Here is a 25,391-nt window from a genome sequence, read left to right as displayed (position 1 = left end):
CTCCGAGCCTGGATCCTGCTTCCGATTCTGTGTCTCCCTCTCTCTGCCCCTTCCCTGCTCATACTCTGTCTCTCCTGTCTCAGAAATAAATAAACATGACAAAAATTTTTTAAAGTAAAAAAAGAAAGAAAAAGAGAGAGCGAGAACCACCACCAGGACTGTCTGCAGCACCTTGAGATGTCAGCCCCCCGTCTTCCCAGCACCGGCCTCACCGAAATGGATCCTTTCTTGAGTCACCACCCTTTCCTGTGTCTCTCTGCCCTTGGCTTTTGTCAGCGGTGAGTGGTCGAATCTGGTCTGTTGGGACCCTCGAAGCTAGTGCCCGTGCACACTCGGGCCCCGTGACAGTAACCGAGCATGTCACACTGTCTGCTATCTCCACGTGTTCACCAGGCGGATGGGCGTTCGGGGAGGCTTCATGACACGGGCACGATTGATTGGATCACTGGTCACTGGGGACCGAACGCCGTCTCCGGCCCCTCTCCCTCCCCAGAGGTGGGGGGAGGAGATGGAAAGTTCCAGCCATGTCATCGCAGGGTTGGCTCCCCCAGCAGCCAGCCTCCTCCCTCAGGTAGAGTCCAAAAGCCACCCATGAACACAGCAAAAGGCAGTGTCACGGTTTTCATCACTCGGGAAATTGGGGAAATCTGTGCCAGAAACAGGGGCGAAGACCAAATATATATTTACCGTGAAGCACAGTATCACGGTGCGTATTCAGTGGTGCACAACCGATGCCGACTTCTCCCTGCCCTGAGTCGGCCTCCACTGCTGCCTCCAGGAGCCCTGGCCCAGCCATGCCCCAGGGTCCATGCACCTGGACCCCGGGGTGGAGTCTGCGGTCCAGGCCAGCTGGGTGGGGTGGGTATAGTCACTGGCCATCTTGTCCCCAGATGTCCAACCCACCTTGCCTCGCACCGTGAGGCCTGCCTGGCAGGGGCGGGCGTGGTTCTGAGGCTCAGGAGAGGTTTGGTTCCCAGAGCAGTTGGCAGAGGTGGGAACATGGCTGACCAGCCAGGTGGGGAGCGGTTGGATTCATGCACATCACCGGTCCGTCTGGATCATCTACAGGTGCTGAGTGCGGGTCCCTGGCCACACCTGGCCTCCGCACGACCCATCCGGCCCTGTGGAGGGAGGCCTGTGTACCTGGGGCACCTCCCCTCCACCTACCCCTGGGGGTGAGCCTGGGCCGTGGCCACACTGATGCACTTCCCCGTCTGACCCCCAGGGACAGAGGGACCCTGAGGAATGGCAAGGACTGGCCCAGGACAAGTGAGGTGTGCAGGGTCCAAGGAAGAGGGCTGGTCTCCAGTCCTAGGCCAGCCTCTACCCCCCATGGAGTTCCCCCTGGGAATGAGAGCCCCTGAGATGCTCGGGGGTCCCTATGCACCCGATCCGTGTGAGGCTGTGACCTCTGGGCATCTCCAGAAAGGCGTGCACACACACTCACTCACACACACACACACACACACACACACACACACACACATTCTGACTGTCCCATTGGAGATCAGAGGGGAGTCCACACTGGGAGGGTGTGGGTAATAGGGGGAAAGAAGAGAAAGGCTGGAGGCAGTGGGGCCATGGGGCAGGGACATCAGGATTCCTGGCAATAGCCCGGGACCCACAGCATAGGGAGGGCAGATGTGCCAGTTGAGGGTCAGGGGGTCCCCAAGGTGTCCGGGGGGATTGCCAGGAACTAGGGGAGGACGGGGTCTGGGGTCCTGTGTCCACCACGCTGGGCCCCTGGAGCTAGGAAGTATGGACGGGACTACAGCACAGAAGGACTCAGCTTCCTCCTCCTAAACTGGGCTGCGTCGACAGTGTCCCAAGGGTCCCACAGGCTCATAGACGACTCTGTGTCCTAGGATCTTCATCCCTGGCCCTCTGTTCTCCCCTCCTGGGAAAATGCTTCCTACTCCCTCAATGTCCTTCTGAGCAGAGGGCAGCCTGGGGGCTTGGAGGACCGAGGACCTGGGTTTGCAGCACGTGGCCGAGCAGCAGCCCCTGGTGTGGGGACCGAGGTCAAGACTCTCCTTGATGGAGCCTCGGGCCCTCATTAGGAAGTAGTTGCCCAGGCAGTGCCCTGGCTGGGCCGAGGAGGCCTCCTGAGGGAGCTGAGCACCGAGCCTGGGGAGGGTCACGGGCCACAATGGAGGCTTCTGAGGGTTGTCACCTGGACCGTAGAGCCCACAAGCCCTGCTCCCGTGAGACACACAGAGACAGACAGAGTCCGAGGCAGAGACAGAGAATGGACCCACGAGAGAGGAAACCAGAAATTCCATGAATCGGCCCAGAAATGACACCCGGTCATCATATTCTAGCCCTTAGAACCCGGTCACACGGGCCGTCCACCCGGGAGGGGAGGGGGTGACAGAAGCACGTGGGACCAGGATTCGGGAGGGCGGGGAGCCACAGTGGGGACCACCCATCACGTAGGCCCAGACCAGGCTCTGGGACCTGAGCCCAAATGTAATGGGGCCCCTGGAGTGCATGTCCGGAGGGCACAGGCTGTGAACGACTTCACCTCCACCTTCCCCCGGGCCTGGGACCCAGGCAGGAGGGGTGGCTGTACCTGGACCCGGAGCAGACCCAGGCCCGCATGAGTGTGTTCAGTGCCAGGCCCACCCCTTCCTCATCCTTCCACACTCACGTGTGCCCACGAGCCTCATGGGATAGCGGGCACGGGACGTGTCTACAGGTGGCTCCCTAATGGCGCCCCTACAAGTAGATGCCACAAGGACCCCACTGTGCAGACGGGTGACCGGGGGCCCCGGGAGGCACAGTGCAGGGTCCCAGCAATGGTCAGGGGGAAAACCCAGGTCTGAACCCAGCTCTGTGGCCCCAAAGCCACGGCCCCGATGCACCAGGCCTCGCGGGGACGTGTCTGGGCTGTGTTGGTGTCACTGTAGGGACAGGGCATGGGGTGGAGGGGAGCCCCTTTGCAGCCTGGGAGGGGCTCTTGTAGGAGCAGGAAGCCGGGTAAGGGGACCCCAGGAAGTGACCTCACCTCCCTGGTAACAGACCCCAACAGAACTCGGAACCCCGGTCACCAGGCACCCACCTTCTGGAGACAGCGCCCGACTGGGCTCATTCGTTGGGACATCTTTGCCTGACGAACATGTTCTCCTGTTGTGTGCCCGTGTCCCGCGGCTGCCGGCTCGGGGGAGCCCGAGGCCGCGACCCTTCCCGACCTGGGAGACAGTGGGTCAGGTCGTGCACAGGACGCCTCAGGTCTCTAGCTCGCAGGGACCCAAAGGTAACACAGGAGACCCAGAGACATCCAGTCCAACCCGACACCGCTCTGATCTGACGTGTGCGGCCCCACGTCCCCTCCCGTGTGTGTGTGTGTGTGTGTGTGTGTGTGTGTGTGTGTGGAAGGAGGGGTCGTGTGTGGAGGGCCCACCTGAGCAGGAGCAGGCTGATGAAGGGGTCAGATGCCTGGTGGGTGGGTCATGCTCACACCCCAGGTCAAGGCTGGCTAGGAGGGACAGGGTGTGCTGGGGTGGCCCTCTTGTCCCCAACGTTCATCCCGAGCCCTGTAGGTGGATGTCACTGTGCTCCGGGTGCAGGTCTGTGCACACTCAGGTCTGTGTCCGATCTGAGAGCTGCAGGGGAAGGGGGCGGAAGGACACTGAGGTGGCCGGGCGGTGCTGTGATGTCTCCGGGCCGTCCGCGGGTCACTGTCTTTACAGAAATCAACCGATGAAATCGGGAAACGATTGGCGGAATCTGGATTCCCCCGCCCTACAGAGTTGTGCCTGTGCCCCGTCGCCCAGGAGGGCCACCCTGGACCCGTGGAGAGAGTGGCCGCACGCAGGTCACCGGAAGCAGGGCCTGGAGTTGGCCTGGGAAGGCCTCCTCCAGCGCCCCGGCCCCGCCGTAAGGTCTTCGTTCACCGATCCTGGGACCAGGACTTGGAGTCCCCGGAGTCAGAGCCCGAGGGTGAGAAGGCTGGGGGTGGGCGATGGGGGTGCACGGGGCCCGGGTGGTGCTGGGCCACCCTGGGAGGAGCCCCCGGGGGCTGGTGTGGGGCCAGGAGCGGACTGAGAGCCCCGGGCTGCGGACTGCAGGGTGCAGAGGTCCTCGTGTGGGTTCCTGGCCGCGGCTTCTCGGGGAGGCTCCGGGGTGAGTTGTGTCTCTGTAAAGGCCCCTGGAGAGGCCGGCCCTGGGTGGGGCGGGGGAACCTTCCCTCCTCTCACCCTGAGGCCTTGGAGCCGCTGCAACCATCACTCTGTTTTCTTCTCAAGAGTCCGGTGCAGGAGCAAAAGCCGGGTCGGCTCCAGAGCCCGGCCCAAAGGCATCAGGGGCCTCGGCGTCTTTTCAGGCAGGCGAGGTATCTGGAGCGACTCCTGCAGGGGCCCGGGAGCCAGCAGGTGACCTGGGACCTGTGCGGGGACAGCGGGCACCTGAGCAGAGTCAGCTGGGTCCTGCTTCTGCCGGTTCCACTGTTCCCGCTTTTGCTCCCAACACTGCTCCTGCCATCGCCCTTCTCCCCGCCCCTGCCACTGCCCTTGATCCCACATGGATGTCGGCCAAAAATCAAGGGCTTGAAGACCTATACAGGGTGCTTTTTTTTATCTTATTTTATTTTTTGTTTATTATATTTTATTTCAAATTCATTCTCCAATCTCTGACCCCGACCCCCCACCAAAATGTCTCTTCCTCTTCTCCCTTATCCTTTTTCTCTTCGACTTTTTAGCTGTTATGGTATTTGTTCATTAGTTATAATCTATATTAATCCTCAATAAAATGTTTTATTTATTTTACGTTGTGCAATTCCTGAGCACGGGGTACGCTCACAACGCTGTGAACCTCGCCACAGAATTTTGTTGCAGAATATCTCGATCCCCAGGGGTCACCGTGGACCCAGAGCCCTCACTCCCCATTCGTGCCCCCTCCAGCCCCTGGGAACCCCCAGTCTGCTTTCTCTCCGTGTTTCGTTACCTAGTGTGGAGGTTTCCTTCAAGTGGAATCTTGTAAGAGATACCTTTGGGTCCGCACTGACTTTTCAGACGGGACAGATTCATTTTTGTACTTTGTGGCCGTTTGAAATAGACTTTTTCTCGTTTGATATTGAAATCACAATGGATTAAGGATTAGGTGGGAATATGGAGGCCCCTTCGGTGACAATGGGCACGGTCTCGGGGTGGAGACCCCTGTGCGTGCTGTGACACCACAGCCTGAAGCCAGACAGGACACGGCTAGTCCTCCCGTGGCCCAAACAGAAACCGGGAGAGGCAGAAGGCCGGACGGTCACCCCACAGAGGAGAGAGCATCCCTCACGACCCGGGGCCAGAAAGGTTCACAGGCCTCTGGGCCAAATAATGCGCCAAAGCCAGTGCGTTCCCCGGGATGGAGGCCATACCTGTCCCAGTCCAAGGGGAGGCGACCCCCACGGGAGCAGGCGTCAGAGATGTGGGTCGTCCCGGGGAGGGACTCGGGCAAGTGAAACCCGAGGGAGGCAGCGGTGGTCTACTTCAGAGGGGCAGGTTTCTGGTCTTGGGACCGCCAGCCCAGGTGACAATGTGAGGAAGCTGAGGCCCCAGCCGATCCCCAGCGAGAAGTCCTTGTCCTGCAGGGGACTGGCTGGCCCAGTACTGGGAGAGCCCCCAGAGCCCGGAGTCGGCCCTTCCCCAGCCCCATGTGGGGCCCCAGGCAGGTTGGTCAGCTCTGCTCCCCTGATTCAGTGGGTAGGGGCCCTCGGCGGGTGGTGGGGTCCCCCAGGAGGAGGGACCCCGAGCCCCAGGACGCCAAGGTGCACGCCTGCAGGTAGGACAATCCAAAGTCAAGGAGATGGGCTTCCTGACCCAGCTCGTCTTACTAGTGACCCAGGCTGTGCTATTAGCCCCGGTGTCCCCATCTGTGACATGGGGACGTAACGGGCCTTCAGATGGGTTGGCGCATTCCCTGAGACATGAGGTGGAATCGTGGCCTGGTGCCTGGAGGACACAAAGGGCCACCCGGAAGGCTGTCCCAGAGTCCCCCAGGGCACAGGACTCCGGAAGCCTCTCCTTGGCCCCTGCCCGCTGTCCCCCTTCTGGGAACACGCAGCGTTGTTTGCGGAGGAGGTGGAGACGATCCAGGAGGTCAACAGGTCCCACGTGGAGGAAGGTCAGCGCTGGAGGGACAGAAGGACGTGTCCCGTGCCCCCTTCCAGGGCCCGAGCTGTGACGCCCTCTGACCTGACCTGGTGTGGACCCCGCTTCTGTGGTTTCACTCCCTCCCTTCTTCCCTCCCTCCTTCCGTAATTCAGCCGGGGATCTCAGGTGCCTGCCGTGTGCCGACCACCGTGACCTCATCGGTTTGCACGACCCAACGGGTCCCCCACGTGGCATCTACCTTGGCACGGTCTGCATGTTCCTGGCTGTGTTCCCTCTGGCGAGTCTGGGAGGGAGGCCTCTGCACATGTTCCCGGCAAGGAAACACGAGTCCAGAAGGTCCAGACGACCTGCCCCAAGTGCCAGCGTGTGGAGCCTGGACAGAGGGTGGTCCCTGAGCAGAGGAGGACTTGGGCCCACGCAGCCCGGAGGAGGAGGGGGAGCACCGTGGCGGCCTGGAGCTCAGGGCTTCTGGGAGATGGTGTCCTAAGCAGACTGGCTCTGTCCCCAGCGCCGTCGGGGTACCCGCGCTCCCTGGGGCACGTGGCCCTGGCTGGCAGGAGAGGAGGTGCCTCTGGGGCAGGACACAGCCCTCAGGCAGAGCGGAGGGTCGCAAGTGCTCCCCAAGGGGCAGGTGGACTCGGGCGCCCTGAGGTGGCATCACCGGGACAGCAGTGCCTGCGGCTGGGGTCCCCATACCTGTCCCCTCCTTGGGCCCAGCAAAGGCCCGTCTGCATGGCGTTTCCCCCCAAACACAAAGTCTGGGCCAGGAACCACCCTCTTCAAGGCCTTGCCCCCATTCTCTCTGCCCACCTCAAGTTACAAAAATGGACAATAGTTCAGGTGGTGGTGGATGCCCAGAGATGTTTGTGTTTCTGACCCACGTTGTGACGTCGCTGTGTCCGGCCGGCCGTGGAGTCGCAGAGAAGCAGGTGGAACATCTGGCAGCCACCAGGACCCGGCCCTGCAGGGGGCGGGGCTTGGCTCCAGTGGAAGGTTGGTGACCCGCCCACCGTTCAGTTCTGCAGCCCCCGCTCCCCGAGCCTCATCATTGCTGCTCCGTGAAGCTGCTACTGTTTGCTTTTCGGGGCTGTGACTTGTCTGAACTGCGTAAGGTCTGTTTCCTTTGTTGTGTGTGGCCCCTGGAGTCCCTGTGCGGCCAACTCAGGGGTCACTCAGCGGCCGGGGAGATAGGTCGCCCGCGTCTCTAAGTTATAGAGAGGAGGTTCCCACAACCTTGCCCTCGGGTTCGAATAACGTTGGAGCGGCTCAGAGAACTCAGACAAGCCTGTCACCTCCTAGATCGCCCGTTTGTCACACAGGACAGCACTCGGGACCAGCCGGGCGGAAGGGATGGGGAGCACAGGGCAAGGTGCAGCGGAGGCTCGGAGCCCCCCTGCTCTCTGCCCATCATCTGTGCTCCTGACCGATCGGGTCCTTCCTCCCAGCTCATCTCGTAACGCCAGCCAAAGACCCTGAGGGCAGCCAAACTAACCCTCAAGCAACAGGGACGGACGTCCCTGACGTCAGCAAGACCCCGCGGGATTGACCCCAAGACAGCGATCGACCCGACCTTCACTGTCCACCTCAAGTACCCATGACCATTGTCCTAGATTGTCCTCATGTAAAATCCTAGGAAACAAATAAAACTTCACAAGAGATGGGAGGGCACCTGTCATGATCTCGCAGCTTGTGAGTTCGAGCCCCTCACCAGCCTCTGTACTAACAGCTCCGAGCCTGGATCCTGCTTCCGATTCTGTGTCTCCCTCTCTCTGCCCCTTCCCTGCTCATACTCTGTCTCTCCTGTCTCAGAAATAAATAAACATGACAAAAATTTTTTAAAGTAAAAAAAGAAAGAAAAAGAGAGAGCGAGAACCACCACCAGGACTGTCTGCAGCACCTTGAGATGTCAGCCCCCCGTCTTCCCAGCACCGGCCTCACCGAAATGGATCCTTTCTTGAGTCACCACCCTTTCCTGTGTCTCTCTGCCCTTGGCTTTTGTCAGCGGTGAGTGGTCGAATCTGGTCTGTTGGGACCCTCGAAGCTAGTGCCCGTGCACACTCGGGCCCCGTGACAGTAACCGAGCATGTCACACTGTCTGCTATCTCCACGTGTTCACCAGGCGGATGGGCGTTCGGGGAGGCTTCATGACACGGGCACGATTGATTGGATCACTGGTCACTGGGGACCGAACGCCGTCTCCGGCCCCTCTCCCTCCCCAGAGGTGGGGGGAGGAGATGGAAAGTTCCAGCCATGTCATCGCAGGGTTGGCTCCCCCAGCAGCCAGCCTCCTCCCTCAGGTAGAGTCCAAAAGCCACCCATGAACACAGCAAAAGGCAGTGTCACGGTTTTCATCACTCGGGAAATTGGGGAAATCTGTGCCAGAAACAGGGGCGAAGACCAAATATATATTTACCGTGAAGCACAGTATCACGGTGCGTATTCAGTGGTGCACAACCGATGCCGACTTCTCCCTGCCCTGAGTCGGCCTCCACTGCTGCCTCCAGGAGCCCTGGCCCAGCCATGCCCCAGGGTCCATGCACCTGGACCCCGGGGTGGAGTCTGCGGTCCAGGCCAGCTGGGTGGGGTGGGTATAGTCACTGGCCATCTTGTCCCCAGATGTCCAACCCACCTTGCCTCGCACCGTGAGGCCTGCCTGGCAGGGGCGGGCGTGGTTCTGAGGCTCAGGAGAGGTTTGGTTCCCAGAGCAGTTGGCAGAGGTGGGAACATGGCTGACCAGCCAGGTGGGGAGCGGTTGGATTCATGCACATCACCGGTCCGTCTGGATCATCTACAGGTGCTGAGTGCGGGTCCCTGGCCACACCTGGCCTCCGCACGACCCATCCGGCCCTGTGGAGGGAGGCCTGTGTACCTGGGGCACCTCCCCTCCACCTACCCCTGGGGGTGAGCCTGGGCCGTGGCCACACTGATGCACTTCCCCGTCTGACCCCCAGGGACAGAGGGACCCTGAGGAATGGCAAGGACTGGCCCAGGACAAGTGAGGTGTGCAGGGTCCAAGGAAGAGGGCTGGTCTCCAGTCCTAGGCCAGCCTCTACCCCCCATGGAGTTCCCCCTGGGAATGAGAGCCCCTGAGATGCTCGGGGGTCCCTATGCACCCGATCCGTGTGAGGCTGTGACCTCTGGGCATCTCCAGAAAGGCGTGCACACACACTCACTCACACACACACACACACACACACACACACACACACACATTCTGACTGTCCCATTGGAGATCAGAGGGGAGTCCACACTGGGAGGGTGTGGGTAATAGGGGGAAAGAAGAGAAAGGCTGGAGGCAGTGGGGCCATGGGGCAGGGACATCAGGATTCCTGGCAATAGCCCGGGACCCACAGCATAGGGAGGGCAGATGTGCCAGTTGAGGGTCAGGGGGTCCCCAAGGTGTCCGGGGGGATTGCCAGGAACTAGGGGAGGACGGGGTCTGGGGTCCTGTGTCCACCACGCTGGGCCCCTGGAGCTAGGAAGTATGGACGGGACTACAGCACAGAAGGACTCAGCTTCCTCCTCCTAAACTGGGCTGCGTCGACAGTGTCCCAAGGGTCCCACAGGCTCATAGACGACTCTGTGTCCTAGGATCTTCATCCCTGGCCCTCTGTTCTCCCCTCCTGGGAAAATGCTTCCTACTCCCTCAATGTCCTTCTGAGCAGAGGGCAGCCTGGGGGCTTGGAGGACCGAGGACCTGGGTTTGCAGCACGTGGCCGAGCAGCAGCCCCTGGTGTGGGGACCGAGGTCAAGACTCTCCTTGATGGAGCCTCGGGCCCTCATTAGGAAGTAGTTGCCCAGGCAGTGCCCTGGCTGGGCCGAGGAGGCCTCCTGAGGGAGCTGAGCACCGAGCCTGGGGAGGGTCACGGGCCACAATGGAGGCTTCTGAGGGTTGTCACCTGGACCGTAGAGCCCACAAGCCCTGCTCCCGTGAGACACACAGAGACAGACAGAGTCCGAGGCAGAGACAGAGAATGGACCCACGAGAGAGGAAACCAGAAATTCCATGAATCGGCCCAGAAATGACACCCGGTCATCATATTCTAGCCCTTAGAACCCGGTCACACGGGCCGTCCACCCGGGAGGGGAGGGGGTGACAGAAGCACGTGGGACCAGGATTCGGGAGGGCGGGGAGCCACAGTGGGGACCACCCATCACGTAGGCCCAGACCAGGCTCTGGGACCTGAGCCCAAATGTAATGGGGCCCCTGGAGTGCATGTCCGGAGGGCACAGGCTGTGAACGACTTCACCTCCACCTTCCCCCGGGCCTGGGACCCAGGCAGGAGGGGTGGCTGTACCTGGACCCGGAGCAGACCCAGGCCCGCATGAGTGTGTTCAGTGCCAGGCCCACCCCTTCCTCATCCTTCCACACTCACGTGTGCCCACGAGCCTCATGGGATAGCGGGCACGGGACGTGTCTACAGGTGGCTCCCTAATGGCGCCCCTACAAGTAGATGCCACAAGGACCCCACTGTGCAGACGGGTGACCGGGGGCCCCGGGAGGCACAGTGCAGGGTCCCAGCAATGGTCAGGGGGAAAACCCAGGTCTGAACCCAGCTCTGTGGCCCCAAAGCCACGGCCCCGATGCACCAGGCCTCGCGGGGACGTGTCTGGGCTGTGTTGGTGTCACTGTAGGGACAGGGCATGGGGTGGAGGGGAGCCCCTTTGCAGCCTGGGAGGGGCTCTTGTAGGAGCAGGAAGCCGGGTAAGGGGACCCCAGGAAGTGACCTCACCTCCCTGGTAACAGACCCCAACAGAACTCGGAACCCCGGTCACCAGGCACCCACCTTCTGGAGACAGCGCCCGACTGGGCTCATTCGTTGGGACATCTTTGCCTGACGAACATGTTCTCCTGTTGTGTGCCCGTGTCCCGCGGCTGCCGGCTCGGGGGAGCCCGAGGCCGCGACCCTTCCCGACCTGGGAGACAGTGGGTCAGGTCGTGCACAGGACGCCTCAGGTCTCTAGCTCGCAGGGACCCAAAGGTAACACAGGAGACCCAGAGACATCCAGTCCAACCCGACACCGCTCTGATCTGACGTGTGCGGCCCCACGTCCCCTCCCGTGTGTGTGTGTGTGTGTGTGTGTGTGTGTGTGTGTGGAAGGAGGGGTCGTGTGTGGAGGGCCCACCTGAGCAGGAGCAGGCTGATGAAGGGGTCAGATGCCTGGTGGGTGGGTCATGCTCACACCCCAGGTCAAGGCTGGCTAGGAGGGACAGGGTGTGCTGGGGTGGCCCTCTTGTCCCCAACGTTCATCCCGAGCCCTGTAGGTGGATGTCACTGTGCTCCGGGTGCAGGTCTGTGCACACTCAGGTCTGTGTCCGATCTGAGAGCTGCAGGGGAAGGGGGCGGAAGGACACTGAGGTGGCCGGGCGGTGCTGTGATGTCTCCGGGCCGTCCGCGGGTCACTGTCTTTACAGAAATCAACCGATGAAATCGGGAAACGATTGGCGGAATCTGGATTCCCCCGCCCTACAGAGTTGTGCCTGTGCCCCGTCGCCCAGGAGGGCCACCCTGGACCCGTGGAGAGAGTGGCCGCACGCAGGTCACCGGAAGCAGGGCCTGGAGTTGGCCTGGGAAGGCCTCCTCCAGCGCCCCGGCCCCGCCGTAAGGTCTTCGTTCACCGATCCTGGGACCAGGACTTGGAGTCCCCGGAGTCAGAGCCCGAGGGTGAGAAGGCTGGGGGTGGGCGATGGGGGTGCACGGGGCCCGGGTGGTGCTGGGCCACCCTGGGAGGAGCCCCCGGGGCTGGTGTGGGGCCAGGAGCGGACTGAGAGCCCCGGGCTGCGGACTGCAGGGTGCAGAGGTCCTCGTGTGGGTTCCTGGCCGCGGCTTCTCGGGGAGGCTCCGGGGTGAGTTGTGTCTCTCTGTAAAGGCCCCTGGAGAGGCCGGCCCTGGGTGGGGCGGGGGAACCTTCCCTCCTCTCACCCTGAGGCCTTGGAGCCGCTGCAACCATCACTCTGTTTTCTTCTCAAGAGTCCGGTGCAGGAGCAAAAGCCGGGTCGGCTCCAGAGCCCGGCCCAAAGGCATCAGGGGCCTCGGCGTCTTTTCAGGCAGGCGAGGTATCTGGAGCGACTCCTGCAGGGGCCCGGGAGCCAGCAGGTGACCTGGGACCTGTGCGGGGACAGCGGGCACCTGAGCAGAGTCAGCTGGGTCCTGCTTCTGCCGGTTCCACTGTTCCCGCTTTTGCTCCCAACACTGCTCCTGCCATCGCCCTTCTCCCCGCCCCTGCCACTGCCCTTGATCCCACATGGATGTCGGCCAAAAATCAAGGGCTTGAAGACCTATACAGGGTGCTTTTTTTATCTTATTTTATTTTTTGTTTATTATATTTTATTTCAAATTCATTCTCCAATCTCTGACCCCGACCCCCCACCAAAATGTCTCTTCCTCTTCTCCCTTATCCTTTTTCTCTTCGACTTTTTAGCTGTTATGGTATTTGTTCATTAGTTATAATCTATATTAATCCTCAATAAAATGTTTTATTTATTTTACGTTGTGCAATTCCTGAGCACGGGGTACGCTCACAACGCTGTGAACCTCGCCACAGAATTTTGTTGCAGAATATCTCGATCCCCAAGGGTCACCGTGGACCCAGAGCCCTCACTCCCCATTCGTGCCCCCTCCAGCCCCTGGGAACCCCCAGTCTGCTTTCTCTCCGTGTTTCGTTACCTAGTGTGGAGGTTTCCTTCAAGTGGAATCTTGTAAGAGATACCTTTGGGTCCGCACTGACTTTTCAGACGGGACAGATTCATTTTTGTACTTTGTGGCCGTTTGAAATAGACTTTTTCTCGTTTGATATTGAAATCACAATGGATTAAGGATTAGGTGGGAATATGGAGGCCCCTTCGGTGACAATGGGCACGGTCTCGGGGTGGAGACCCCTGTGCGTGCTGTGACACCACAGCCTGAAGCCAGACAGGACACGGCTAGTCCTCCCGTGGCCCAAACAGAAACCGGGAGAGGCAGAAGGCCGGACGGTCACCCCACAGAGGAGAGAGCATCCCTCACGACCCGGGGCCAGAAAGGTTCACAGGCCTCTGGGCCAAATAATGCGCCAAAGCCAGTGCGTTCCCCGGGATGGAGGCCATACCTGTCCCAGTCCAAGGGGAGGCGACCCCCACGGGAGCAGGCGTCAGAGATGTGGGTCGTCCCGGGGAGGGACTCGGGCAAGTGAAACCCGAGGGAGGCAGCGGTGGTCTACTTCAGAGGGGCAGGTTTCTGGTCTTGGGACCGCCAGCCCAGGTGACAATGTGAGGAAGCTGAGGCCCCAGCCGATCCCCAGCGAGAAGTCCTTGTCCTGCAGGGGACTGGCTGGCCCAGTACTGGGAGAGCCCCCAGAGCCCGGAGTCGGCCCTTCCCCAGCCCCATGTGGGGCCCCAGGCAGGTTGGTCAGCTCTGCTCCCCTGATTCAGTGGGTAGGGGCCCTCGGCGGGTGGTGGGGTCCCCCAGGAGGAGGGACCCCGAGCCCCAGGACGCCAAGATGCACGCCTGCGGGTAGGACAATCCAAAGTCAAGGAGATGGGCTTCCTGACCCAGCTCGTCTTACTAGTGACCCAGCTGTGCTATTAGCCCAGGTGTCCCCATCTGTGACATGGGGACGTAACGGGCCTTCAGATGGGTTGGCGCATTCTCTGAGACATGAGGTGGAATCGTGGCCTGGTGCCTGGAGGACACAAAGGGCCACCCGGAAGGCTGTCCCAGAGTCCCCCAGGGCACAGGATTCCGGAAGCCCCTCCTTGGCCCCTGCCCGCTGTCCCCCTTCTGGGAACACGCAGCGTTGTTTGCGGAGGAGGTGGAGACGATCCAGGAGGTCAACAGGTCCCACGTGGAGGAAGGTCAGCGCTGGAGGGACAGAAGGACGTGTCCCGTGCCCCCTTCCAGGGCCCGAGCTGTGACGCCCTCTGACCTGACCTGGTGTGGACCCCGCTTCTGTGGTTTCACTCCCTCCCTTCTTCCCTCCCTCCTTCCGTAATTCAGCCGGGGATCTCAGGTGCCGGCCGTGTGCCGACCACCGTGACCTCATCGGTTTGCACGACCCAACGGGGTCCCCCACGTGGCATCTACCTTGGCACGGTCTGCATGTTCCTGGCCGTGTTCCGTCTGGCGAGTCTGGGAGGGAGGCCTCTGCACATGTTCCCGGCAAGGAAACACGAGTCCAGAAGGTCCAGACGACCTGCCCCAAGTGCCAGCGTGTGGAGCCTGGACAGAGGGTGGTCCCTGAGCAGAGGAGGACTTGGGCCCACGCAGCCCGGAGGAGGAGGGGGAGCACCGTGGCGGCCTGGAGCTCAGGGCTTCTGGGAGACGGTGTCCTAAGCAGACTGGCTCTGTCCCCAGCGCCGTCGGGGTACCCGCGCTCCCTGGGGCACGTGGCCCTGGCTGGCAGGAGAGGAGGTGCCTCTGGGGCAGGACACAGCCCTCAGGCAGAGCGGAGGGTCGCAAGTGCTCCCCAAGGGGCAGGTGGACTCGGGCGCCCTGAGGTGGCATCACCGGGACAGCAGTGCCTGCGGCTGGGGTCCCCATACCTGTCCCCTCCTCGGGCCCAGCAAAGGCCCGTCTGCATGGCGTTTACCCCCAAACACAAAGTCTGGGCCAGGAACCACCCTCTTCAAGGCCTTGCCCCCATTCTCTCTGCCCACCTCAAGTTACAGAAATGGACAATAGTTCAGGTGGTGGTGGATGCCCAGAGATGTTTGTGTTTCTGACCCACGTTGTGACGTCGCTGTGTCCGGCCGGCCGTGGAGTCGCGGAGAAGTATTTGGAACATCTGGCAGCCAACAGGACCCGGCCCTGCAGGGGGCGGGGCTTGGATCCAGTGGAAGGTTGGCGACCCGCCCACCGTTCACTTCTGCAGCCCCCCCGCTCCCCGAGCCTCATCATTGCTGCTCCGTGAAGCTGCTACTGTTTGCTTTTCGGGGCTGTGACTTGTCTGAACCGTGGCAGTGGCTCAGACGCAGAGGCCGGGGCTCAGTCTGACTCTGGGTCTGGAGCTTCAACGGGAGCTGGCTGGCTCTGCAGGTCTCTCAAGCTCTTGAGCCGGTGCCGGAGCTGGCTCTAGGGCGGGATCTGGCGCTGAGGACACTTCTGGTGCTGACGCTGGCTCTGGAGACGGTCCAGCCCTAGAGATGCCTGTAGCTCTAGTCATGCTGCCGGAAGCAATGAGGACTAGGTCTAGTTCACTCCTGCCTTGTCCGTTGCTCTGGAATATACGTCGGTCCGACCCAGACTCCAGAGCTGGCTGGTGCCGGACCTGGCAAGTCGGTTGACGACAGAGCTGCCTCTGTCTCTGCAGCCGGTAATACCGCGGGTGCCTGTGCTGGTTCAAGCCCTTCCGCTGGTCCTGGAGCCGGTGCTGGACCTGGCTGTGGTTCCGGGGCTCTCACGTGAGCTGATGTTAGAACAACGGCTCTGGACTTGACACTGGATCAGGTGAGAGAGCCGGCCCGAGCTCTGTAGCTGCCGCTCTGTCTGCTGCTGGGCTTGTGCCGGAGAGGGCTCTAACTCCGGATTCGGTACCAAAGAGCTGGCCCTGAAGGCGGTGCGAGCTTTGGAGCCGGGGGTTGAGCCGGCACTGGTGCCGCAAGAGGACGAAAATTGGCCACGTGAGCTCCTTCCCACGTGCCTTTGCAAAACTAGAAAACGTTCCAGTGCCGCGCAGAGAAGCCCCAGCCCGAGGATCCACCCCAGGGCGTCTTCCTCACCTGTAGACCGTATGCGTGAACATCAAATACCTTTCTTTTCTTCCCTTCCTTGTCTTCTTATCGTGTAACATAAGATGCATTAGTAACGGCTCACTTCACATCATAGGATGTAAGTCACGGGATATCAAAGACAAGCGTGGACGTCCCCTGAGAGCTCAGCATCCTCCTCGGGGAGAGGATTTGTATGGTTTGAACTGTACGTGGGACAGCTGTGCTACGTTAGGAGGGAGGATGACTGTCTCACTCTCTTTATTTGGAGCTTATCTTGGAACCTCAACTACCACAGCGCTAAACTGCCTTCCCATTCCCACTTTAAGAGTCTCTGTCACTTGCGGGCCTTAGAGACCGAGCGCCACGTAGCGTGCAAAGTGCCTCCCCGGTCCAGGCCTCGCGCTGCATACTGGGCTCTGCGGGCACCCCCTGGGAATGCCGAGAAGTGCGTGGCTGATGCTTTCCTGGCTGAGGACACAGGTGACCCCCCAAGCCCTCTTACCTGGAAGAGGCCACATTGTGGGCTCAACATGCCGCTCGTGAGACCGGCCAGAAACACCGTCAGCACCCAGACTCCCGGAAGAGAATAGCGGGCCTCCCGACGCGAGGCCTCAGAAAACAAGCCAGAAACGGTCTTTTTGGAACGTGGACTTCCACAAAGGAAGTCAGTACACAAGATGCTGTATTCCCTCTGACATGCGTCTCGGGCGAGCAGGGGTTTTTGCCTCCTGGTCATTACCCGTTAGGACACATGCTTGACATGCTCTGTTTCCCGTACAGTTGTCTCCTTTAATGCTAAAAGTTCTCACTCTACAGTCGGGACAGAGAAGAGGAAATTATGGCATACGCATGCCAGAGGCAGCCACCACCTGGAAGATTATCATTCCTATTTTGATTTCTAGTTGTCCCTTGTGGGGCGTGTCCTCTGAACGGGCCCACCCCCTAGGCACACAGCGGCCCGAACGAGGCTAACCAGGACCAAAGCGCTCCCATCCGGATCCTGATGAGCTTCCAGAGAAGTTCTGTGTGTTTGTGTGAGGGAGAAAGACAGAAGAAGAGGGAAAGCGACACGACTTCGTGGTTTTCAAGCTGCTGTCAAATCCGATCGCCACTGAGTACAGAAAACGCGTGACAGAATCCAACACCATTTCGTGATACGAACGCTCAAAGCAGAAACAGAAGGGAACTTCCTGAGCGCTCCTACAGGCCACCTGCGAACAAGCCACAGCTCCTGTCACCCTGAACGGAGAAAAGACTGGAAGCCTTGTCCCTGAGTTCAGGAGCAAGACGGACGAGGCCCAAGCCCCCGGCAGCAGCCCACGCTGTCCTAGAGGTCTCGGCCGTGTCGACGAGGCAAGAAAGGGGGATAACAGACATCTAGGTCGGAGGGAATGAAGGAAAGCCGTCTCTACTTGCAAATAACATGTCTGTGTACATGGGAAATCGTACAGAATACACAGAAAAGCTTCCAGAGGTAATAAAATAGTTCAGCAAGGCTGCAGGATCCAAGCACAGTACCAAGAAAGAAATTGTACGAGACAGTAAACTGGTGCAGCCGATGCGGAAAGCAGCATGGAAGCTCCTCAAGACATCGAAAAAAGAAACACCACGTAACATGACAATTCCACTTTCGGGTATTTACAGGAAGAAAACAAAACACTCACGCCAAAAGATATCTTACCCCCGCCCCCCAGCATTACTTACAGAGTCAAGACGTGGAAGGCACCCAAGCGTCCACAATGGATGGACGGATAAAGAGGATGTGGGAGTGTGCGCACACAGAAACGTACGTATCACAGAATACTAGTCAGTCATAAACAAGGAGGAAATCCATTTGTGACAACACAGACGAGGATATTATGCTAAGTGAAATAAGTCCGACAGAGAAAAACAAATATCATATCTCCTTTGTAAGTGGGATCTTAAAAACAGAGCTCAAAGAACTCACAGATCGAGCGATCACACTGGTGGTTGCCAGAGGCAGGGGCTAAGGGATGAGCGAACCGGGGAAGGTGGTCGAAAGGTACAATCTGCCAGTGATAAAATAAATAAGTCTAGGGACGTGATGTGCAGCGTGGTCACTATAGTTAATACTGCATTGCACGTGTGGAAACTGCCAAGGGGTTAATCTGAAAAGTCTCTGTAACAAGAAAACATGTGCAACCACGTGTGCAGATGGACGTTAACAGGACCTGCTGTGTGACCACTCGGCCATACACACAGCTACCCAATCATCGAGGTATATACGGAACTGACTGAATGCCACACATCAGTGAAACAAAATCAGGGGCGCCCGGGGGGCCCAGTCGGTTAAGCGGCCGACTTGAGCTCAGCTCATGATCTCACAGTTCGTGGGTTCAAGCCCCGCATCGGGCTCTGCGCTGATGGCTCAGAGCTGGAGCTGCTTCGGATTCCCTGTCTCCCTCTCTCTCTGCCCCTCCCCCACTTGCACTCTTTCTCTCTCTCTCTGAAAAAGAAACAGTACAAGTAGTTGAACTGAAAGACAGCATCATGAAAGCTAGAAGGCACCCTACTGAATGGGACAATGAATCGGCTAAGGACATATATCCTAAGAGACTTGCATGTGGAATGCATATTAAATCTTACAACTTAATAGGAAGAAACTGCTCATCGAATTTAAAAATGGGAAATGCAGGGGCGCCTGGGTGGCTCAGTCGGTTGAGCGTCCGACTTCGGCCCAGGTCATGATCTCACAGCTCGTGAGTTCGAGCCCCGCGTCGGGCTCTGTTTTGACCGCTTAGAGCCTGGAGCCTGCTTCTGCTTCTGTGTCTCCCTCTCTCTCTGCCCCTAACCCACTCACATTCTGTCTGTCTCTCTCAATAATAAATAAACGTTAAAAAAAAATTTAAAAAAATGGGAAATGCAGCTGAGGAGACATTTCTCGAGAAACGATAAACAAGTGACCAACAATGTTCCACATCGTTCTTTAAGATGGAAATCCAATCAAGGCCACAATGAGATACAAGTTCACATCCACCAGGACGGCTGTCATTAAAAAGATAGGTATTAAGAAGTGTTGGCAAGGATGCGTAGACGTTGGGGTCCTCCTCCTTTGCTGGCAGAAATATAAAGTGATGTAGCCCTTTGGGAGACTCTCTGGCCATTTTTCAAAACGTAAACACGGAGTATCCGTATGATCCAGGGATGAAAACCTGTGAAAAGCCTGACCGTGAACATTCACAGCATTGCCACTCACAGTTGCCCAAAGGTAGAAACACCCCCAGTGTCCATCGACTGCTGAGTGGATACAGAACACGGCTTATCTACACAATAAAAATGATTTGAAGAACATTATTAGGCTTGAGCCCGACTGAACTCCCGGTCCATGCCGCACTCATGGTGAACCTTGACAACATCAGCTGCATTAAAGGAGCCTCCGGAAACCAGCACATCTGCGTTATTCTGTGTATAGAAAAGGCCCCACACAGCCTCCCTAGCTATAGCTGGGCACCTGCTACCAGGTCATTACAGGAAAAATGACCTCAGGTGTGCCCCTGCCCCCAGGCGCCCCAAGGGGGTCGAAGGCAGTGGTGGTGGACGGTGCTCCCCTTGGTGCCGAGGATCCGCCCTCTCACCTGCTGGATGACGGGGGTCCCCGATCCTCCATGGAGGGACGGAGGTCTCCAGCCGGTCCCTTCATACACAAACAAGGACAGTGCAAGACAAAGGCCCGGGGACAGGCAAAGGATCCCCGGTCCCCCGGGGCGGCTAGGGAGTCGAAGGGCACCCAGACCTGCCCCGGCACCGGAAAGTCCTAAGTGGACTCTGGGCACCGGCTGAGCCCCGTGCAAGGGCTAAAAACTGTGGGCGGGCACGGGTCGCCCTGCAACAGGTTGCGCACACCGAGTGCGCACGACGAGGCCCCACAGCAACAGGAGGAACCCTTCCAACACCACCACGGATGTGCACCATGCTGGACTAGGAGGGTTGGAGTCTCCGGGGCGGGGTGCGCGCTCTCCTGGCTGGGTCCCGGGACGCGGCTAAGTGAGGACAGAGGCCCACGAGCTGAGCCCGAGCCTTCCTTCCCCTGCCCCAGGTTGCCTCTCCTCCCCTGCCCTGGTTGGAGGGCCCCAGTCCTGCCCCAGTGTCCCCACCCCTGCCTCTGGCGTCCCCACCCCCTGCCTCCTGCTACCCTCCAGCCCTGCTGAGAGCCCACACTGCCCCCAGGCTGGGTGAGCGATGTGGTTCCACCTCAGGCCCTCAGGGACAGTTGGGAAACAGGCCAGGAAAGGCGGGCACTGGCCCAGGGCAGCTGTAGGAAACACCTGTGCGCTCACTTCTCTGTCCCGTCTGTTACTGGCCATGTGAAATTCTGGAACGAAAGGTACGGCCAGTTTTAGGCGGAATACAAAATGTAGACACTGTGGGGAGGGCTGAGACCCAAGAAACACAGCAGGTTTCCGGGAGAGATGTGCGTCCCCCAACATCCCCGCCCCTGCCCGGCGGCCCTGCTGCCCCAGACCCTGCACGCCAGCCACGGTGTCTCCCGCCGGGGTGCTAGCCGGGGTCCAGCGTCTGCCATGACCCTAATTGTAGAGGACCTTGTTTCAGAAAATCTAGAACAGGGTGTTATGCAGACATCGTGTGTGATACCTTGTTCCAGTTACTGGCATATTTCCTACAGGATGTTAAAAACGAGGAACAGAACAGTGATGGGCCCGGAGACACCCCATAATCCCACTGCTGACCTCCACCTCCCCTGGCTCCCAGGTGGGTCCTGAGCGTTTGAGTCGGCACCAACCTGGGAACAGGGTGCTTGGCTTTCCACGGCATCGCCCTCGGACGCCCCAGTGTTGGGGCTCCTGGGACTGACCGGCTAGAGGTCACCTGCTTAGCCCACACACGTGTCCAGACGGGCAGGCTGCAGGCCCCGGGCGCTTCTCCCTGCCCCTCCGCGTCAGGTCTGTGCTGCCCCTGCCCCTCGCCTGGGGGCCGTGTGGACTCCGCTCCAGGCCGGCGGCCACCACGTCCCTAGCCGGAGAGGGAGGGCCTGCGAGAACATCCGCAAGCGACCTATTTCTGGCGTCTGTGCCCGGCTCGAGCGACACCCGCTCCGGTCAGCTCCCTGCGCACACACCCCGTCCCGTCCCCTGCTGGATTCTCAGCCCTCAAACTGTGCCGGGTGAGGAATGACACTTCACATCTTGCTGACTCACTGGGACCGTCCCAGAGCCGCATGACGCGGGCCCCGTTGTTTACAGCGACAGGTGGGAGCCTCAGCTTCGTGTCCACTCATTCATCCCTGCACGCGTCAGACCCGTGTCTGTCTGCTGCTGTGTGCAGGCACCCGCACACGATGCTGAAGCCCAGACACCACCCCGCCCTCGAGCTCACAGCCGAAGCGGTGGGACGGCGACTCCCCCACGGTCAGCAGCTGGGGGCCACAGAGGCAGAGCATCCCCACCCTCCCCAACCTGCAGTGACCACCGACTCCTGGCCCGAAATCCGGCGCCCTGCGTGAGCTGGTGCAGACGCCCTCCCCCGTGGGCACCCCTCACCCCACTCAGGCCTCCCTAGGGCCTTCCTCCCCCAGGGAGCCCAAGGAGCCCCGGCCCCTCAGAGGCCCCTGCTGCCACCGCCCCTCCCATGGCCCCCACCCAGAACGTCCTCATCTCCAGGGTTGGAGCCTCCTCAGGCTCCCGTGCGAGCTCAGGCTTTGGGTCGGATTGTCTGGGGTGCAAACCCACAATAGGGCCATGTCCCAGCCCTGTGACCCACAAGCTCACTTGGTGGGTGTCAGAGCCTCATTTTCTTCCGTTGAAAATGGGGTCTGTGACTCCCATCTCAGGAAGGTGAGCAGGGGGCATGGGGAGCCCCAACCCAAGATAAGACTTGTCATGGTCAGGGCAGGGCTCCATGAGGGTGAAGACTGAGTCCCTCGTTCCTGTTCACGGCTGGACTTGGTCACTCAGAGCTGAGTGCCCTTGATCCCGGGGCCACAGTTCATGTGTAAGAAGGGGTGAAGTCAGTGAGCACCCCAGGGAGTCCCTAGCAACTCTAACCACCCCCAATACTCAGACATCCACACGATGTGCCCCCTCCTTCCTGGCCTCCCTCCCACCCCTCTGACCTGACTAGGGCTGCAGCCAGGGACAGGCTGCCCCTTGTGTCCCGGGTCCTGGCAGGAAACCGTGGGAGGAGGTGGAGAGAAGGAGGGGGAGGCGGGAGGTGACAGGCCGATCCTCTCCTTGCCCGTACTTGGTGTCCACCGTCTCCTCCAGGCCCCCTGCCCCGGCCGTGCACCCAGCTGGACCCTGGCGGGGAGCGTGGGGTCTGTGACAGCTGGGACGGTATAGGTACGTTCGGCGACCCTTGTGTACCCGCGTGTCCAACCCACCCGGCCCTCAAGTCTGCAGCCCACTGGCTGGGGTGAGGCTGATCCGAGTGCTCACAGGATTTGGGGTTACAGGGCAGCGGTCGGGAGGCAGGGCACACACGGGATCCGTGGCACGGAGCCCCCCGTGGATGGCACACAGCCATGCCAGGCCGAGGACACGAGACCCAGCTGCCCTTTGCTAGGGAGGCCTGTGTGCCTGGCACATCTCCTCTCCATCCACCCAGGAGGAGAGACTGGGCCCTGTCCACGCTGACGTCACTCCACGCCCAACCTCAGGGCCAGGTGGGAGACTGAGGCCAGGGACCGGCCCAGAATATGTGAGGTGGGCAGAGTCCAAGCAGTGGGGGTCTCCGTCCTAGGCCAAACTCAGTCCTCCCCTGGGATTCACCCTGGGAATGAGACCCCTGAGATCCCGTCGGATCCCTGTCAACCCCATACGAGATGGGGCTGTTATATCTGGATGTCCCCAGACCGTACAGGCAAGCACACGCACACACACACAGACACACACACACACACACACACAGACACACACACACACTGACCACCCGGGAGCGGTTCAAGGGGAGTACACCCTGGAGTGGGGAGGTGACACCGGGGCAAGAATGGGATTGGAGGCAGCTCTGCCACGGGGCAGGGGCGCCCAGTGTGCTGGCAGCACGACCAGGGCTCATACGTGGGGTGGGGAGACGTGCCAGCCTGATGGCCAGCGGGGTCTCCAGGGTACCCAGGGGGCTGCCTGGGCTGGGCACTTCCGCGGGGCACCCGGAGAAGACGGGGTCTGGGGTCCCGTGTCCACCACCAGCGTGGACCTAGAAGGAGACACCCCCCTACTGGGAGGGGGCTACGGGACAGGCCTCAGCTTACTCCTGGGTAAATTGGGCTGCATAGACGTGGTGTCCCAAGGGTCCCACAGGCTTGTCTGCTGGCCCTGGACCTCCACCCCTGCCCCAAGATGCTCCTGGTCCTGGGAAAATGCTTTCTCCTCCCTCAAGGTCCTTCTGAGCACAGTGCAGCCTGGGGGCTTGGAGGACCGAGGACCTGTGTGGGCATCACGTGGCCAAGCAGCGGACCCTCGTGTGGGGACCGAGGTCAAGACCCTCCTTGTCGGAACCCCGGGGCCTCATTAGGAAGGGCTTCCAGAGGTAGTGCCCTGGCTGGGGTGAGGAAGCCTTAGGAATGAACGGGGCACCGGGACGGGAGAGGTGGAACGGGGGACAAGGGAGGCTTCTTAAGTCCTCACATCGCCCCTGGAGCCCTCAGGTCCTGCCCCTGTGCCCCCCTAGGGCCAGGGAGGGCTGCTGCCTTGACTACATCCAAACAAAGGTGTGTGTTTTGTTTTCTGGTTTCCAAGCCTGGGACTGTCATGCCGGTGCTGACCACCAGGGGGCAGGCTGTGTCCAGCTGCTCCCCAGGCTCTACATCTTTCCAGGCTGGAGCCCTAGCAGCCATCAGGGGCCTGGATCCGGGCCCTGGAGACCCTCAGGGAGGACAGGTGAGACCGGGCAGGAGCCAGGAGAGGGCAGAGTGGAGTCTCCTTGAGGCCATGGCCTCCTGCTCAGCCCAGACTCAGGTGTGTGCTGACCCCTAGGGCACATGGACCCCAGCTGCCAGGCGGGCTCGGGGACAGAGACCACAATGTGGCTCCTCGTAGCTCACAGGTGTCCCTGTGTCCTGTAGCTATACCTGTCCTACCAGCTGGACTCCCTCCTGGTCGGTCAGCAATATCTGTGGCCAAGAGGAACAGGCCACCGTCAAGGTCTGGGAAGAATGAGTGGCCAGGCACAAGGGGAAGGCTCGCCCTCTGCTCGGGGGGTCCCTGCCGGGCTGGCGGGGGCTCCGGAGGTGGTTTTCCAGCGCTCTGCTGACCAGCCCTGTGCCCAGAAACACCTGCCTCCCTTCCTTGGGCCTCACTCTCCTGCTCTGTGAAATGGGTGATACAGAGCGATCCCTCCCATGGCAGGAACAAGGCGGGTACCGGTGACGGATGGAGCACCCGTACAGGACCCGGATCGCAGACCGCAGAGGGGAAGGGGGGAGTGGACGCCAGTGAGGCCCCCGCCCCCAAAGCCATCCAGCCTTTCCATCCGGCCACCAGGTCCTGGCATGGCCCCAGGTGCAGTGGCCGACCAGACTCCTGACACAGGTCACTGTGGCCTCTTTCTCAGCAGTGAGGACCCGGGGGCGGGGACACCCACGGTGCAGGGGCGCTCAGGGCCAGCTCCTCCCTTGGAGGGAAAGAGAACAATGGAGACGTTCTCTGGGGTCCCCCCAGGCCAGGAGCAATGGGAGGAGTGCTCCCCCAGCCCAGACAGCCTTTCCCCGTGACTATTTCCCTGGCGGGGGTTGGGGGTCAGCGGGTGTAGACTGGCTGTAGACAGAGACTCTACACTTGATTGTTAGGTGGAAATTCTGCTTCTACTAGAACCTGAGCTTTGTGGCTTGGATCTTTCACTTGCCAGGCTGAGGGGACACACGTGCTCTCGAAGACTCCTCGAACAGAGAGCTCTCGCAGGGTCCTGAGCCTACAGGCCATGGGGAGGGGGTCGGGCCGGTCCCCTCCCTGGTCCTGATGGAGACCCGTCCTCCCAAAGACAGGGTCATTCCCTGGCGGGATCCTGGGCCAGGGCTGGAGATAGCCCCTCACTCCCAGGGGTCTCTGGGGGCTAAGGGGCTTTCAGAGACAGGGCAGCGCCCACCGAACACGGGGGTTTGGAAAGAACACACGCCCGGGCCAGGTCCTGCCCCGGGACGGTGTCTGCCTTGGACAGCTTGGGGGAGAAGGTGACTCCCACCCTTCTCCCCGACAGCCCCTCCCGTGTCGTGTTCTCCAGCCCACACACCCACGAGGGCGCCGGGGCCCAGGAGCTGGAGCCCGGCCTGGGGTGCCCTACAGGGTCCGGTCATCTGCCGGACGCACCCGCCGCACCGCGCCAAGCGCCCACCTCCGTCCCCGGGTGGTTTCTGGTACCGTCAGCCTCAAGCAGCCCCTCGTCTTCAGCTGCCACCAAGGCCCTGCCTGCCACACGCACCCACAAACGCTCTGTCTCGGGGGTCTGCAGCCACAGGTCCGCGTTGCAGCTCTACTTCCAGCCCGGAGACCACAAGGGGTCACCCTCGTCACCCCGGATGTGGACAATGGCCACCTGCACGAGAGCAGCCCGGGGTGCCCCCCCGGCGGGGAGGCCTCTCGGTGCCCTCCTCCCTCCGTACGGTCCTCTTTTGTAAGGGCTCCTCGTGACCG

At 60.6% G+C, this 25,391-nt stretch overlaps 2 long non-coding RNA genes across 2 annotated transcripts; both read right to left on the bottom strand.

Moving 5' to 3' along the window:
* Positions 1-613: 613 nt before the first annotated feature.
* LOC123383630 lies at positions 614-3,127 on the bottom strand. Its single transcript, XR_006593536.1, has 2 exons — positions 3,062-3,127; positions 614-1,121 (listed from the first exon to the last, which is right to left on the bottom strand). It is a non-coding gene; the product is annotated as an uncharacterized LOC123383630 (long non-coding RNA).
* A 5,365-nt stretch (positions 3,128-8,492) lies between these two features.
* Positions 8,493-10,954, bottom strand: LOC123383631. The gene is made up of 2 exons (XR_006593537.1): positions 10,889-10,954; positions 8,493-8,948 (listed from the first exon to the last, which is right to left on the bottom strand). It is a non-coding gene; the product is annotated as an uncharacterized LOC123383631 (long non-coding RNA).
* Positions 10,955-25,391: the final 14,437 nt, after the last annotated feature.

Source organism: Felis catus, assembly GCF_018350175.1.
Source record: "Felis catus isolate Fca126 chromosome D4 unlocalized genomic scaffold, F.catus_Fca126_mat1.0 chrD4_random_Un_scaffold_62, whole genome shotgun sequence".
NCBI classification, from domain to species: Eukaryota; Metazoa; Chordata; class Mammalia; order Carnivora; family Felidae; genus Felis; species Felis catus.
Note: the sequence above shows the minus strand (reverse complement) of the source record. Positions and strands in the feature narration are given on the sequence as shown.